At 35.2% G+C, this 15,330-nt stretch overlaps 1 protein-coding gene across 1 annotated transcript in view; it reads right to left on the bottom strand.

Annotated features, from left to right (window-relative positions):
* LOC150079402 (uncharacterized) overlaps positions 1 to 15,330 on the bottom strand; it is a 1,085,915-nt gene that overhangs the window by 347,283 nt on the left and 723,302 nt on the right. The gene's annotated exons all lie outside the window — the stretch shown is intronic.

The raw sequence follows: 15,330 nt of genomic DNA, 5'->3' as shown, positions 1-15,330 counted from the left end.
CAGAAAACAGGAAAAAGAAACAATTCAGATGCTCGTTCCAGGCCCATCCTGAGCATAATCTCGAAATAGTTTGCCAGTAGGTGTTTACACGTACTGTATATGGAAACAGTATTAGTATTAGCCATATAGTGCAAGGAAGACACAGGCTTTTGCTGGGCCGGGAAAAAAAAAAAAGCAGATAAGAAAATACAAATTATGCGCTTCCCTTCCCTCGTAGATAACTATCTAGTTCACAGGTTCCCAAACGTTTTCGGTTCACGGCGCCCTTAGTGTCCCAATATTTTTTCACGGCACCCCTAGGCCAAAATAAATACCTAACAGTGGTTTTTTCGACCTTTTAATATATACCTATATAATAATTTTATTCTTTATATAGAGGTACTAAATAAAGATCAATTAAAGATCACCACAAAATTAAAAAGATACGGTACAATGGATACCGCACACCTTTTTATAATGAAATAAATGTATAAATTTCAAAAAAAAAAAAAATAATAATAATAATAATAATTCTCGGCACCCCAAGAATGTTGTTGCGGCACCCTGGTTGAAAACCACTGATCTAGTTGATCTTTTGAGTTTCTTCAAACTGTCAGCCTCAACTACCTACGGAGGCAATTTCTTTCAGTAATCAACAACTCTCTAGCTAAAAGAAAACTTCCCACAATCTAATCTAAACCTATTCCCCTGTAATGAGAATTTATGGCCCCTAGTCCTAGAATTCTTTATAGCAGTGAAAATTCCGCTTTCATTTATTTCACTAACCCTTCTCAGAGCCTTGATATGCGAATATTTTGATATACAGGTACATAAATGCCAAGTTACTTCTGAATATCTACAAATAAAATGCATTAGATAGGTAGAGTAATTAGGTTTTGAAATCGACGAACTATGTGGCTCAGCTTGCCTTCTTAATTTTTATTGGGCTTAAACTAAGAATTAAAAATAAATAAATTACACTGAAAACTGAAAGATATTTTTTTTACCAGTACAAAATCGTGTTACTTGAACTAACCGCAATTTGTTCCTGACTCTCATCTGCCTCCTTTCTATCCTTTCCATTTATGACTTACCAATTTAAAATATGGAAAGTCCTAAATGGAAAAAAGATTTTAAAATGTCAGTCTCAAGCCAAGAGGAGTGCCGAGAGCATCTCCAAACTGGCTTGGAAATCCTCGGAATCCTCAACTTCTTAATAAAATTTAATTGAGATGTACTATATAACGAACCACTCCTCCCGCTCCCCAAAACCCCAAGAAGCACGATCCAAAATGAACCTCTCCAAATTTTCAAGAAAAGGCATAGTAGAAAACAATCGTTTCAGAATCAAACATTGTTCGATTAAAAAGAAAAAAACAGCATAAGTTATATAAGAATTATATTACTACTTTGGTTAAAGTTATCCAAATTTATTGTAGGGCTCCAGGAATTTAAAATTCCGCTTCTCCTCCAATACCGCCCTAAAGAACCAGAGTTCACAACGTTATTATAACTGCAATGTAACTTTACCATAACGGATATCTCGTACATGCATCTTTTTTGTAGACCCACGGCTCGATTTCACCATGCGCGCACCAGCATCACACACACATACCCGAAGACAACAGCCTTCAAAAAGAGCCGAAGATCATATAACATTCTTTTCAAGAGCAACGTGAAAAAAAAGTTAAGTAAATTTCATATCAGTTTTTTTTCTCTGTGTTAAGTAAATTTTTTAGCATCTGCTCTACAATTCCTGGTCGATCAACTCTCAATTAGTTTTTAAAGTTAATTTCTGTCAATAAACGTCAACACTAAGCCGTAGCGAATTTCAATTAGGAAGGTGGGAGGAATCAGAAAAAAAGTGCGCAAAACACCACTGGTTTTACAGCAACATTTCAAAAACTTAGAAAATTTTAATTGTGCTGCGCATTTTTATTTATTTATTTAATTTATTTTATTTTATTTTTTTTGAAAAATTCAATATTATCATTAATTCTCTCGAAATTAATTTTAATTCTGCACTGGAATGTAAACCAGTTATCTCCAAAAGAAACTCTGTGGGTGCTACAGCTGCATCGAGACCAAATGGAAACATTAAAAATTTTGCATCTGGCTTTGGAAGCAATAACAAGGCATCAGGTAATGTTTGTAAATGCTCTTGTAACTCGTGGAAACACGTTGGAACACCTCTGCTAAGTTAAATTCTCCAGAGTTCAAGTCCCAGTTTTATGTAGTCAGTAGTGGTTTTAAGGCATATAAGCAATTTAGGCTATACTGCACCATCGTGTATTATGTCTGCATAAGTGTGAGTTCATGGTTCAACTTTCACGTTGTACGAACTGAAAAAACAGAAATAACTCATGGGGTAAACTTACTCTTTTAGTCTGAGATTGGCTAACTACAGCTCCGATCGAACAAACCTTTAGAAATTCCTCCAATCATCAATGGGACTAAAACCCAGACCTCTCCAAACGGCGCTCAGTTCCGAATGATTTCACTTTCTGGCATGACTCTGTTATCAATTTTCTTCTTGAATCTTTTCATCTAAATATTTAGATGTTCATTGTGGTTCACCAAAAGAGCAGGGTGGAAGGCAGAGATCCAAAAACCAAATCAGGATTACGTGCATCAGCGAGAACTTTCTGCATAAGGCCATGGCTGAATAAAAATGGCATATCGAAAGTTACCGGTTAACACAATAAAAGCAGCAAATACATGGAGAACCTATTTGCATAAATTAGTTGGAGACATGAAACATAAAAAGAAAATACTAAGTATGAAACGTCAGTAAACTCCAGTCGCAAGAACAAACAGAGCAACAGAAGATCGTCACAGAATAATAAAATAACTAAATCGAGAGTGCAAATGCCAAGCAGGTCGTGTGCAAAATATCCAAGGAAACTGAACAAATAGACAGCTGTGCAGCTATCTATACAAGTCAAATAATGGAAAAAAAGGTAACATTCAACATGTAATATATATACGGAAGTTAAGTAAAATGGAATGAATTTATTGATGAAGTACATTTTTTCTTCTTCTTCTTTTTTTTTTTTTTTTTTTTTATTAAACTATCTAAGTACCCTTAACTATGCAAGTTAAGGGTTCTCAAAGTATGTTTCTTGGTTAGCGCATAGAAAGTGGGTTTCTTTTTGATGGGCTCGAGTTCTTATATGCGGTGGAGTCAACAAATATACATGAAATTTTATACTTAGCTCTTTTCAAAATACTTTGTCGACACCCACTAAATTTCATTAAAACTGGAAAAATAGAAATCCGGCAATTATTGTTTTTTATTTTATTTTTCCCCAATATATACAGGCTAAACATATATTGTAGTTGGAACACTGAATATTATGTTTGTTGCCATGCTTTGATTGGAGGAATGACTGGGCAATATGGTGGATACAGAGAAACGTGTTGATTTATTTTATTTTATTAAATCGCATAAGATCCGTGAAATATGTGGCATTTCTATTTTTATTAAAATACCAAAAAAAAAAAAAAATAAGTATAAAGTATTACAAAACGTTGAATGAATGTTGTATGTGCAGCGATGTGAAAACATTTATTTTTATATATTATTAGTTAATTAATCAGAAATTAACTGGTAACAAGATAGGTTAGTGGTTAAGGCAATGGACTAGAAATCCGTTGGGGTTTCCCCGCACAGGTTCGGATCCTGTCGACTGAGAAGTGTTTATTTTTAGGCCTGACGTAGCCGAGTGGTCAGGAGCGCGAGTGCGGTAGCACACGCTCTTTGGTTTTTCGAACCGCGGTTCGAGCCCGTGACTGCTGAATACGATTAATAATTTGTATTGATTGATTTATTGTAAACTCTACTGACCTGGTGGTCGTGCCGGAGTATAAACAAGAACATTTTTTTTTTTAATATATAATTAGTTATTCATTTTCCACTTCTCTTAATCAGAGAAAAAGTAAAAATGCAATTAATTTAAGAAACAAAAATCCAAGTTTTCAGAAATGTAACGCACTGCGTACATTATCCAACTTGTTTTGCTTATTTCCAATTAAAAATAATAAAAAGTTGTATTTTATACAGTTGTAACATTCTATCATTGTTTTACTTGATATACAGATCGGAGCAATATGGCCTTAGTTGCTAATGCTCCTAAAAACCAAATAACAAACGATATACAGATTAAGATTTAACTCTTAAAGTAAGTGGTTTGTTTATTTCTTGTCCAAATGAAATCATTAGTTTTTTTCATGGGGGAGGATTGCACAAATGCATTTAACATTTTAGGACTCTTAGTTTGAGAATCATGCATAGGGCACAGAAAGCTTTCTTTCTATCATCACATAAGAATCAATTTTAATTAATATAGGCTATATAACTTGCACTGCTTGTACTATATCAGGATATAAAAATCTTTTCCTAACAAATAAAACTTAATTCGGTTTAAAATGAGAGAATTCTCAAGAATAAAATACTAACTGTAAAACTCACAAGATGCATACTTTCCAGCTACCATAAGCAAAAATATCTATATTTAAAGTGCATATGTAGCGGACTACATTATCTCAAAGTATTATCCCAAAACTTCGACTAAGCTGAAAGCAATGGCAGCTCACACTGATGCCAGCATAAGACTGATTTAAAAAGGATATCAGGGCAGTCCACAATTTGAAGAATAAATAGATTAAGTTCAACTAAGAGACAGGAACCTTTCTATATGCGACTACCATGGCTACTCTAAGTGAGAGAGAAAGAAAAGCAGAACATTACAGGAATGTGTTTGAACGATGTACAAAAGGCAAATTTATTGCCAGTGACGCCAATGCACCTCCTAGAACTCCGTGTCTTCATGATTGAGAAAGACCTTTACTGCCATTACCAATATCCCCTTAACTCAATGTTCTTACTGTCTTTATGTAACAAATGGTGGCTGCAATTCGAACGCTCCTCCTTTCGGTGCGAAACATATGAAATACGAAGTTAAGTACAGGTACAGCCAACGCTATCTACAATAATAGCCGTTTAGTACGTTTTATTATCAGGAACAGCCAGTCATAAAATATGGGTTGATAAAGCATCTTATAACAGCTGTTAACGTGAGGTACTTCTATCCACTGGATTTTCGAGAAATGAAATGACATTGTACTGATAGCAGTTGAGAAAATATCTACTCACACTTTACACCATCTTAAACACACACACACACACACACAAAGAAAAATCCCATTTCTTTGGAAATTGCATACAGGATTACGAACTATATTCCGTAGTATGCACGTATTTTTTTAGTGTTAAGCTTAAATGTGTTACTTCGTCCGCAGTTAAACACTACTGCTTGCTCCTCCCACTGGTAGTTTTACGTTTGTGTTGATAAGTAACATAGTACAACCATGGTGTAATTGACATTTACTGGTACATAAAATACATTATTAACTGTATACTATCAAAAAAGAAAGGATACTAGTAAATTCCATTAAACTGACATTTACTGGTATACAGTGTGAGTAATCATAGAAAAAAATATATACACAGAAAATTAAGGTAAAAGAAAGGTTAAGAAATTGCATATAATCTATAACGATACATTCATCATGTCTATATGGTCGAAATATGTAAGAGGTCGAAAACAGGTAAATGTTTGTTTTAAGCCAGCACAGAATATTCTATATAGCATTCACGCTTGACACTTATTTAATGTGGATACTCTAAACATTTGTTAGTATTAGTAATGACAAAATGATGCGAGGAAGCAAATTCATCAACAAAAAAATAATAATAATAATAAAATAATAGAGAAGAATATATTCCAACAATCAATCACCAAAATAATATTTTCGAAGAAATACTTCGGGATAGCCACAAAGAACTATATGGAGTCCGTACTGACAAGATAGAGAGAATACATGAAGAACACCGTAAACAGTGACGCTGCTTGGATTAGGGTCAACTTAAACGAGTGTACTACTTATTGTATCATCGCGTTTGACCACTCAGTTACATAAGATTTCTATTCTAAGTCCAATAATCCCCCTCTCAAATTTTCGTGTTTGTCAAGTGCCATTATAAACATGCCTCAACACTTAGTTTACATGACCCTTTTAAAACCTTTAACACCATCCCGATTTGGTCAGATGCCTGGTTTCCAAACAGTGAAGGTCACACATCACAACTCTTGCTCGATAAGAATACCCCTTTGTGCCTTTAACCAATCTCGTCACTCCTTTTTGTGCCCTTTAAAATAGGTCCTTTCTTTCCTAAAATGGGATAGTCCAAGCCTGTATGCAATACTCAAGATGTGGCCTAATCACATCTTGAGTATTGCATACAATACTCAAGATGTGGCCTAATCACTGTTTTATAATGGAATAAACGCATCTTTGCTACCGGTTGCCAGTTGCATTATCAAATTAGCTGATTTATGAAATAGCGAACTCTGGAAATGAATCTCGATCTAAAGTTGCAATAAATTGTAATCAATCGAAAAGGCAAATTTACCCTCACTGTACATTTACAGGCCAAAATATGGTCTGTAAATGTTTATTCCAACAATCATTCACTCTTTGACTAAAATAAAATTTTCGACCATAGCAACCATTTGTGAAACAGGCTGACACTTTCGGTCTCTACAAGAATCTTCGAAACTACAACCGAAAGAGAACTTTTATTTCCAATCTGCTTCGTGATGTATGGTAATACGATCAATTCTACATTGTATCTTTTAACTGAGGTAAAATCAAACAATACAATATAACACTTCCCTTCAATTGTTCTCCTCATATTCCATGTGAACTGACCATGAAGTTGCTTTTATCCTATCCTGTTTACGTTGCACACTGTGATAACATTCCAACAATGTACCAAGCTATAACGTACCATATTCGATTACTGCTATGAGGAATTGTACTACATTGTGATTAAAACAATTATGTTAAATAGCATCTATTCTGTAAATGAGTCTTTAACCGTTGGCCATAATGTAGCCTACTGTTACAATGTTAAGTGAGTATCAGTCCATAATGGATTATCAACGAAACACTGTTAACCGAAGCAACCTTTAAGAGAGGACAAAGTTTATACAGCCTTAGGCTGACTATTATAACTTTGCACGTGTTTAGGTCGTCTCGTTCTGCACATAGTAAAGTTGAGTGCTTTCAAAATGAAGTATTTAAAAGGCAAAATAAGGACAAGCCTTACTGATTGACATATTAAGATTGACCTTAGAGCTGCCACGAGATGTGTAAAAGCCTGACGTTCTTTTAAAGCAGAACCAGTTTCAAACTGCCCAATAACATTGTCAAGGTTCCTGCTTAAGCTTCTCATATTATTTTTGAAACTGCGAATATTATACTCAATAATACCCTACACTTTTGTGTTAATAAAATATACAGCGCCTTATGTAATTGTAATCTTGAACTTTGTAATTTTAAAATTATGGACTTACTGGATTTCAATTTAAGCTGTGTGGAACTGACTTGTACTGAACGTTTCACACCAGATCTCTTTTTTTTTTTTTTTTTTTTTTTTCTCTCCTTTTTCATAAAGAGGGGGAAAATACAGAAATATGAAGTTAAACTGTATAAATGATGCGGCCCTCAGCCCCAGTGTAAAAGTATTTTGATAATGCCGCACTCAGCCTTACACGGTTGAAAACCAAATATAGAATTCAGTAATGCAGAGCATGGCGTACAAACTGTGATAAGCATGCAAAATTTACGCCAACTAAATTTCAAGGATCGTCATTACAGGAATGCAGATAGTTTTGCCTCCCCAAATATGTGCCAAGGAGCATTAACCAATCAACTATCTTCCCCCCTTCACCTACAGTTCGCAATATATGAAAGTTAGGATTTATTATTAATAAATAACATACAGAATTAATGTTTGTGGGAGAGCCATCAGTATAAAACACAACGTATTTATAAGTTGGATTTTGGAATTGGGGATTATCATGTTGAAGAGAAAGTGCATATGATGATAAATATTTTGAAAATTTTTATCACATAAAATATATTTGAGATCATCAAGGGTGGGGGGGGAGAGATTCTTGCTCATTCAAGAGTGTATCAAACAATAAATTCTTGAATTCGTAAAAAATTATATGGAATAAACAAGATAACTATGTTTCACTTCCCATATAGATTAAACAGAATATAAATAACGTGTCTAAGAATACATTGAATGTTTCAATTAGCGCAACACTATCCAAACAATGAGGTGACTATAACTCCTTTGAAACTCAGAATTCGAATCTTTAGACGTAAGCAACAATAGTGTACTGTTCTTAATTGCACAAACAAATTATTATTTTAGGGTTGCCCGTAATTAAATACATTAACCCGTATTTGTGTCTGTAAATAGCGTATGTCCTATGGTCGATTTGCCTGTTTTGCTGGACGAAAAAACCCCAGTTACTGGGGCGAAAAACCTTGCTATCTACGCCTGAGACCGACTAACTCAGCCACGGAGTGAAAAAAGCCCATTAAAGTTCCTCGCGTCATCGACGGGATTCGAACCCAGGCCTTTTCCACCCGGTGTGGGGAGGACGGTGATGATACCACTGTGCTACGTGCGCAGACTAATTGCACAAACAGTTATACTGTATTTTAACTAAATATGGTAACAACTAAGTTCACTAAAATACATACTTTAATAATAAGGACGCAACAAAAGCGAGTCGCTGAACGTATTTTTTTTAGTTAGAAAAGAACTTCAAATCTAGAAACAACAATCTAAAGTAGAATTAACCTGCACATATATTCATGAAAGAGTGAAAAATAATAATAAAACTACAATACAAAATGAAAAATCTTATGTAGAATTTTCCACACAAAAAGATTAAACAATTCTACTGACCTTTTTCAACTACTGTACATTTAAAAAAAAAAAAAAAAAAAATCATATGACTTAAATGTAGATATGCTTTCTGCAAATGTCAGTAATCCTCATTCCGGACTCTATCTCCGACACAAAAGTGAGAACAATATTGTGAAAATTTAGTAACTCATCACTAACACACCTTAGAAAGGATAATGGAAAAAAACGAGGAAGATAAAAGGATTTATTTTACTTAAGAGTACCAGCAAATAACAAAAAAAATCAAAAAACACAAAACATAGTTACTGAGGTAACCAAGACAACCGATAGCGTAGATTGAATTCTCCAATTCCTTTATGCAATAAATTGTACAAGTACAGTACTCTTTTTTGTTTTTATCAGTGAAGCATGCTAAAACTTGGGATTATTGCGAGAGTGCTTACTTTGCCTAAAAAATCAGGCGCTATCGAGAAGGATATAGTGATATGAAAAATTGGATTCTGGTGTGCTTTGACTGTGGATGGAAAGCGATATTTAGTAATGTGGAATTTATCATACTAGACTTAATCACTGTACAACTAATTAGTTGAAAGAGTGGCGTTACGTGATTATTCATCTTATGGATAAAATAATAAACTCTTTAATAATACTAAGTTAAGTACATAAGATCGATCGGGAAAACCCAGAACAGTAAACAGCCAAATCTTTACATATAAGAAAAACGTAACAAATCAAGGCTGAAATTAGTTATAAAGTTTCATAAAAGCCCAAATCACATTTTTTCGAACACGTATGAAATACAATCAGCGCCACTAATTCTACTGAGCCTAATGATTAAGCTATTTTATTGAAAATGTAACAAGTTAATTGACCACACCTAAACAGAAACACTTAAACAGTTTGGAAACATTTCGAGAAGTTACAGATCCAGTAGTTTACTTCACATCGATCCAGAATCCACAATAACAGTTCTGACAGGGTGAAACAGTGACTTCTGACTAACAGTGATCAGTTAGTCAGAAGTCACGGAGCAGTTTATAACTATACAACATTCACGGCAATCACTACCAGTGACAATAACGGCTGTATGTTAAGGCAAAGCTGGGGGGTATATTAGATATTACTGCTGACGTAGTAAAGACTAATATACACATCCTTCAGCAACTAGCCAACAAAAATATAACTGGTCCACTTGTTACCATATCCTCCTCATCACAGGCCTCCTCACCCGCTCAAAAGTTCCAGGTAACCAAGGTGTCTGTCAGCTTTCCTGTTCTGGTTGATGAGTCTACCACTGTGTGAAATTCGTTTTCTAAATGAACCAGTTTCCGTCATTTGACATACGACGATTAGTGAAATTCTTTGCATACAGACGTCTTGCCTGGGCTGAATTGCAATCTAGCAAGTCCATTCGTGAGATGCATATATGTCATTTCTCGATTTGAATAAGCCTCCATTATCAGAGCAAATGCACAATATCAAAATGTTAATAACAAGCTCCAAAAGTGCCCTTGTCAGGAGAACTAACTGAAATCACTCAAAGAACAGTACGGGATCTTGTTCACACAACTACAGCAAGGCCCTCTATGAGTTATCGAGTACTGTTTGTAAACAGTTGAATGGAGCCAACTATGCTAACTCAGTGTTTGGAAAGAATTGCTGGAACACAAAAATGGTTGCAACTCAGAAACAAGGCGAAATCAGACCTATGTTTACATGAACTTTTTTTTTTCTGCTGTTTTTAGGTCCTAAATCCATCCCTTAGGTGGGTCCCGCACGTTATGATACACCCTGTATATGTCGAGAAAGTTAATCACCCTACTTGAATATGTCAGAGTCAAGAAACATATACGTCGACATAGAAGAACCTCTATCTTTGCTATATTTAACTCACAATGTACACACTATGGCATTAATCTTTTCAAGTTATGATGTATCACTTTAGGGTTGAACCGCAAATAAGCAGCACTTACCTTAAGAAAAATATGTCATTTATTTTCTACGGGACGCGTCACAATCTTGACAGCCGTTCCATTGCATTTCGATGGTTTTTATCGCTCTTCAGAGGATAGTTAGTCACACCAGCGGTATAATCCAATGACAACTCAGATCGCAAGGTCAAAATTTTTCGTAAAAGCGAAAGGAGCTTTAAAAACGTTCTATTCTTCTATCTTAAAACATAAATCATTTTAATTGAAGTTTGCATCAATGTTTTTGTAACGTGGGTAGGAAAAAAATTGTCCCTAACCCTGACGCATTGCCCTCTCAACTTGCAGTGCGATGGTGTTCATAAGGATGGTAATAATAATTAAAAATAAACATAATTATGAGAAACGGGCAAAGCAATAACTATTTAAAACCTATCAGTGTCGTAATGCCGCATTTAAAAAAAATAAAAAAAAAACTCGTTGATTCCATCATTAATAAATTAATCAATCAATAAATAATATTACATCGACACTGATCTATGCCAGCTCATGGCATTTACATATAAATAGACCAAAAACGCGACAAGTCAATCATTTAAGATTTTAAAACTATTAAAACTAATTTATAAACATTTTTGGAATCGATCCCACCGCAAAAGTAAAGCACTGACTCTTGACCCGCTGGACGGAAGGAAACCGGAGGCCAAAATAAATTTTCGGCTTCGAGTTTCACCACAATTACAATGGCCCCTACACCTGGACCGAAGGCATAGTCCATACATTTTATCGGCAAACACCCATCTAAAATCATGTATTTAGACTGAGAGGCAAATTAAAAAACAATAGCTGAAAAATAACTACTGAATGGAAGGTAGTGAGTAATTTGATAATTGTCTTGTGGACATTATAGAAGTATAGTGGACATACAGGCGAATCTTTCTTATTTCAAGTATTTGGAATAAATTGGAATTACGTTTTAGGAGAAAGCCTGTAGACCAGAGGCTCTCAAACTTTGGGATACCGCAACCCATTAAAATGATAAATGAATTTGTGAACTCCTTAAAATGATTAAATGAATCTGTGCTTCCCACCATGAATAAAAGTAATGATTTCATTTGGGTTAGAGTTCAGCAAGAAATAAATATGTCACTTACTTTTAATAATTAAATTTTTATCTATATATTAAATAAAACAATGCCAGATCTAATACCTTTTATAGAATAAAACAGTTTCACTGGAAATAAAAAAACAAATTTAAACTTAACCCCCCCCCCCCAAAGCTGCTGCGACTCTTTACAGGTTGAGAATCCCTCCCTGTAGACCATTTCGGGGGAGGAGAACTGAAGGGAAAGAGAAACTATAAAACGGAAGAAAGCCAACATTCTAATTACAAGTAGCCCCCCAAATACAAGTTCAGGCAGCTATTTCAACTTGTGCTAACGATTTTTCTTATTTGAAAATATCAGAAATTTCAGGAAAATAAGTATATCTGAAAAACACCAAACAACTTCTACATGGAGGAAGGTGATTAACTGCAAAATTGTCTTCTAAACTTTCTACTAAGTGAACTGAATCTTTAATTTCAACTTTAGTCTCCTATTTCTTTGACTCAGAAAGAATGTTTAAAAAAAAAAAAAAAAACAGAACTTTTCCGCTCTAAAAAAATTTAATGGTCTATTTTTGCAAGCTTTGTTAGCACTTACAGCAATCCGCCTTTTCTAACTAAGGCAGGAAGGAAAGAAAGAGAAAATAGCTACCCATTACTATTATACAATGGCGCAGCCATACAGCAAACTTCGTATATTCAACAACTGTTTTGTATAAATGGGGAAAAAAAAAGCAAAGTGATCAAGTATGCTATTTATTATACCACGGATATTTCAGAAGTTTGCTGATTGGATGAACAAATAAGCTCCTGTTAAGTTTAGCACTAGCAACAACTATCTATTATATGGTTATTCGATCCTCAGTGTGAATCATGAAAAAGTACAAGCGAACGGATGTTGGGACGCAATTAGTTTCATGTGTAGGTAAAATTTGCACGAGAATGTCATAACCTGTTGAAGGAAGGCTTGGGGACACACGTGATGAGGTCAAGGTGTCCTGAAGATTGCATGTTCTTCACTTATCAGGAGATTATGCTGGAGCGAATTACACAGCGTGCACGATACGAGTTGCAATCGTAATTTGAGATTTTTTCTGCTTGCTCTGCAAGTAACCTGAACAGCTGGAATGTGGCGGCATATACCTTCAGGATGCTGTAACATCCTAACGGTATAAGAATATTCAATATTTGCTCCACACTAGGATTTGGGAGGTGCTAACACACCATTCTAATTCTCCGGAGCCATCCCTATATGATTACAAAATGTAGTCATATAGGGATGTGGGGATATCATGGCTGTCAGAGGGGTAAATACGTTGCCTGAGCATGGCCGATTACAACGGAGCGATTGATCGTCTTCTACACCGATAGGTAAACTGCATCGACCTTGGTGGTGATTAGTGGGAGATAGATGTAGGTTGCTGTGGCACATCATTTCTATTGATTGCGTGTATCTATAGCGTGTATTGCTCACATAACAGGAAATCTTAGTAATGATCCTTGTACACAGGACTGAAAGTATATTTTTAGTACAGGAAAACATACACACAGATAATATTTTACTTTTAAAAAAATGTGTTAATTTCTTCTTGATCTTCCAATAAAATTTTTCTTCGGCAAGCATCTTCTGGTACAATCTTAAAATGCAGGAGGCCAAGATTTGATGGGGTGAGACCTGTGCTCTGAAAGGCAATAAAATCACTTCCTATCTCAAGGGTCTACTCGTTTACTTTCCTGTTCCGTTTTATACTCCGAAAATATAACTTCCTTGTCACATCGGACAGGTTGCATTATGTTCAATATGACCCGCCTGATAACACATGACTGTAGAATTTTAGAGCTCATACTAGTTCTACTGAATACCTACTTTTTTTTTTTTTTTTTTACCCATCTGATCGTGTAGAGGAACATCGTGTTTTATGACCAACTGTTGTCGTTTTGTAATACTTCAGATATCACGTCTAGAACGACGTGCTAAGTGACTCTATTTCGAATCTGTGACAGCAGGCTACTATTTTGCAACAAATCATAAAATGCACTCGCCAACAGAAGAGGTACCACGAGCTATCAAAATGAAAAGCAGAAAATGCGATTTATTTTATTATTACTTTTTAATAACAAATGTAACGCAACATTACGCTTCAAACTGACCATCAGATTATGTACTATTCCAGGGTAGTATAAACTACTGCACAATGAAAATAATGTTTCTCAATGGAGGTCATCCAACCAACGTATTCGATCGGAAAGTCCAAGTATAACTGAACCGTGTAAAAATAAAAAAAATAAATAAATAAATCGGCAGAAGTACAGTACAGAGACTGTATACAGGGACATCAAGAGCCAGGACGGGCCTGGGGCAAATCTCACCGGAATGGTCTTTCTTTTCCAATTGCTCAAAATACTTCTTAACTTCTGTTTCTCCTCCCCCCATACCGTGTCCAGACCGGGGCGAATGACCCGCCTGACCCGCTCTCCATGCCCCAGATTGTAGACACCTATGAAATAAAATAGTTCAAGCATAACTGAACCGTTAAAAAAAAAAAAAAAAAAAATCAGCAGAAGTACAGACACTGTATACGCTATACAGCGACGTAGAGAGTCAGGTTTCTTGTATTCTCTTGAATTCTTTCTTGAAAATATATCTTCGTGCGTGCACGTTCTCTTTTTGAGGACTGAAATAATTCATTTAAGAATAATTTTTAAAGAATTTTTGTTTCATGTAAAATACACAGACTGCACAATAACAAAGTTTTTTGTATTCTCTCTATCTTGTGAACTCTGATCGTGTGTTCGTCCCGGACTATAAACAGAAAATTTATTTAAATAGAAAATTGTAACACTACCTCACTTCTCCAACAGCTAACTTTTCGAAGGTAAGAAAATACCTTACATATGGTTTTCAAATTGTGAGGGCAGGGGGTGCGTCTCGTTATGTGAATGATGGGTGACGAATGAATAGTAGGGTTAGCATTGTTGGGAGGGGGAAATGGAACTATTACTAAGCTAAAGCAGATACCGTTACAGAAAGTTTGGAAAACATTGTCATAGATTATGTGAAACAAATACAAATACAACACAAACAAGGTAGTTTCTCCAGAATTTGTAAATTCTCGAAAACCTGCAGTCTGACCATGCCATATCGTCCTTCGAACTTGCAATGTTATGAGGACTGTTTATGAAAGCTTTCCACAATAAAAGTCTGGAAGAGTGGCATCCTTCTGGCATCCTTCCACCAAAACGGTTTGCAGGTCATAATGCAGCTTTCCCACAATCCGGGGAGTCATGTTTATATATGAGAGATGTTTATATATGAGAGGAGACACTTTCAGCATCTGTTACGAGTTGGATTAATTTCGTATAGTCTGAGGTACGGTATGTTTTCCATATACACTTACGTGCAACGGTTAAGGAAGTTATACATTTCTAGAAATACCTCATCGCCACCACTTGTGGAGATTTCGATAAACATTTGTGCAGACAATGAATAAATCCACTAAAAACATAATGAATGTGCATATCAT

Source organism: Mastigoproctus giganteus, chromosome 10 (genome assembly GCF_048544385.1).
Source record: "Mastigoproctus giganteus isolate SK-2022 chromosome 10, ASM4854438v1, whole genome shotgun sequence".
NCBI lineage: Eukaryota > Metazoa > Arthropoda > Arachnida > Uropygi > Thelyphonidae > Mastigoproctus > Mastigoproctus giganteus.
Note: the sequence above shows the minus strand (reverse complement) of the source record. Positions and strands in the feature narration are given on the sequence as shown.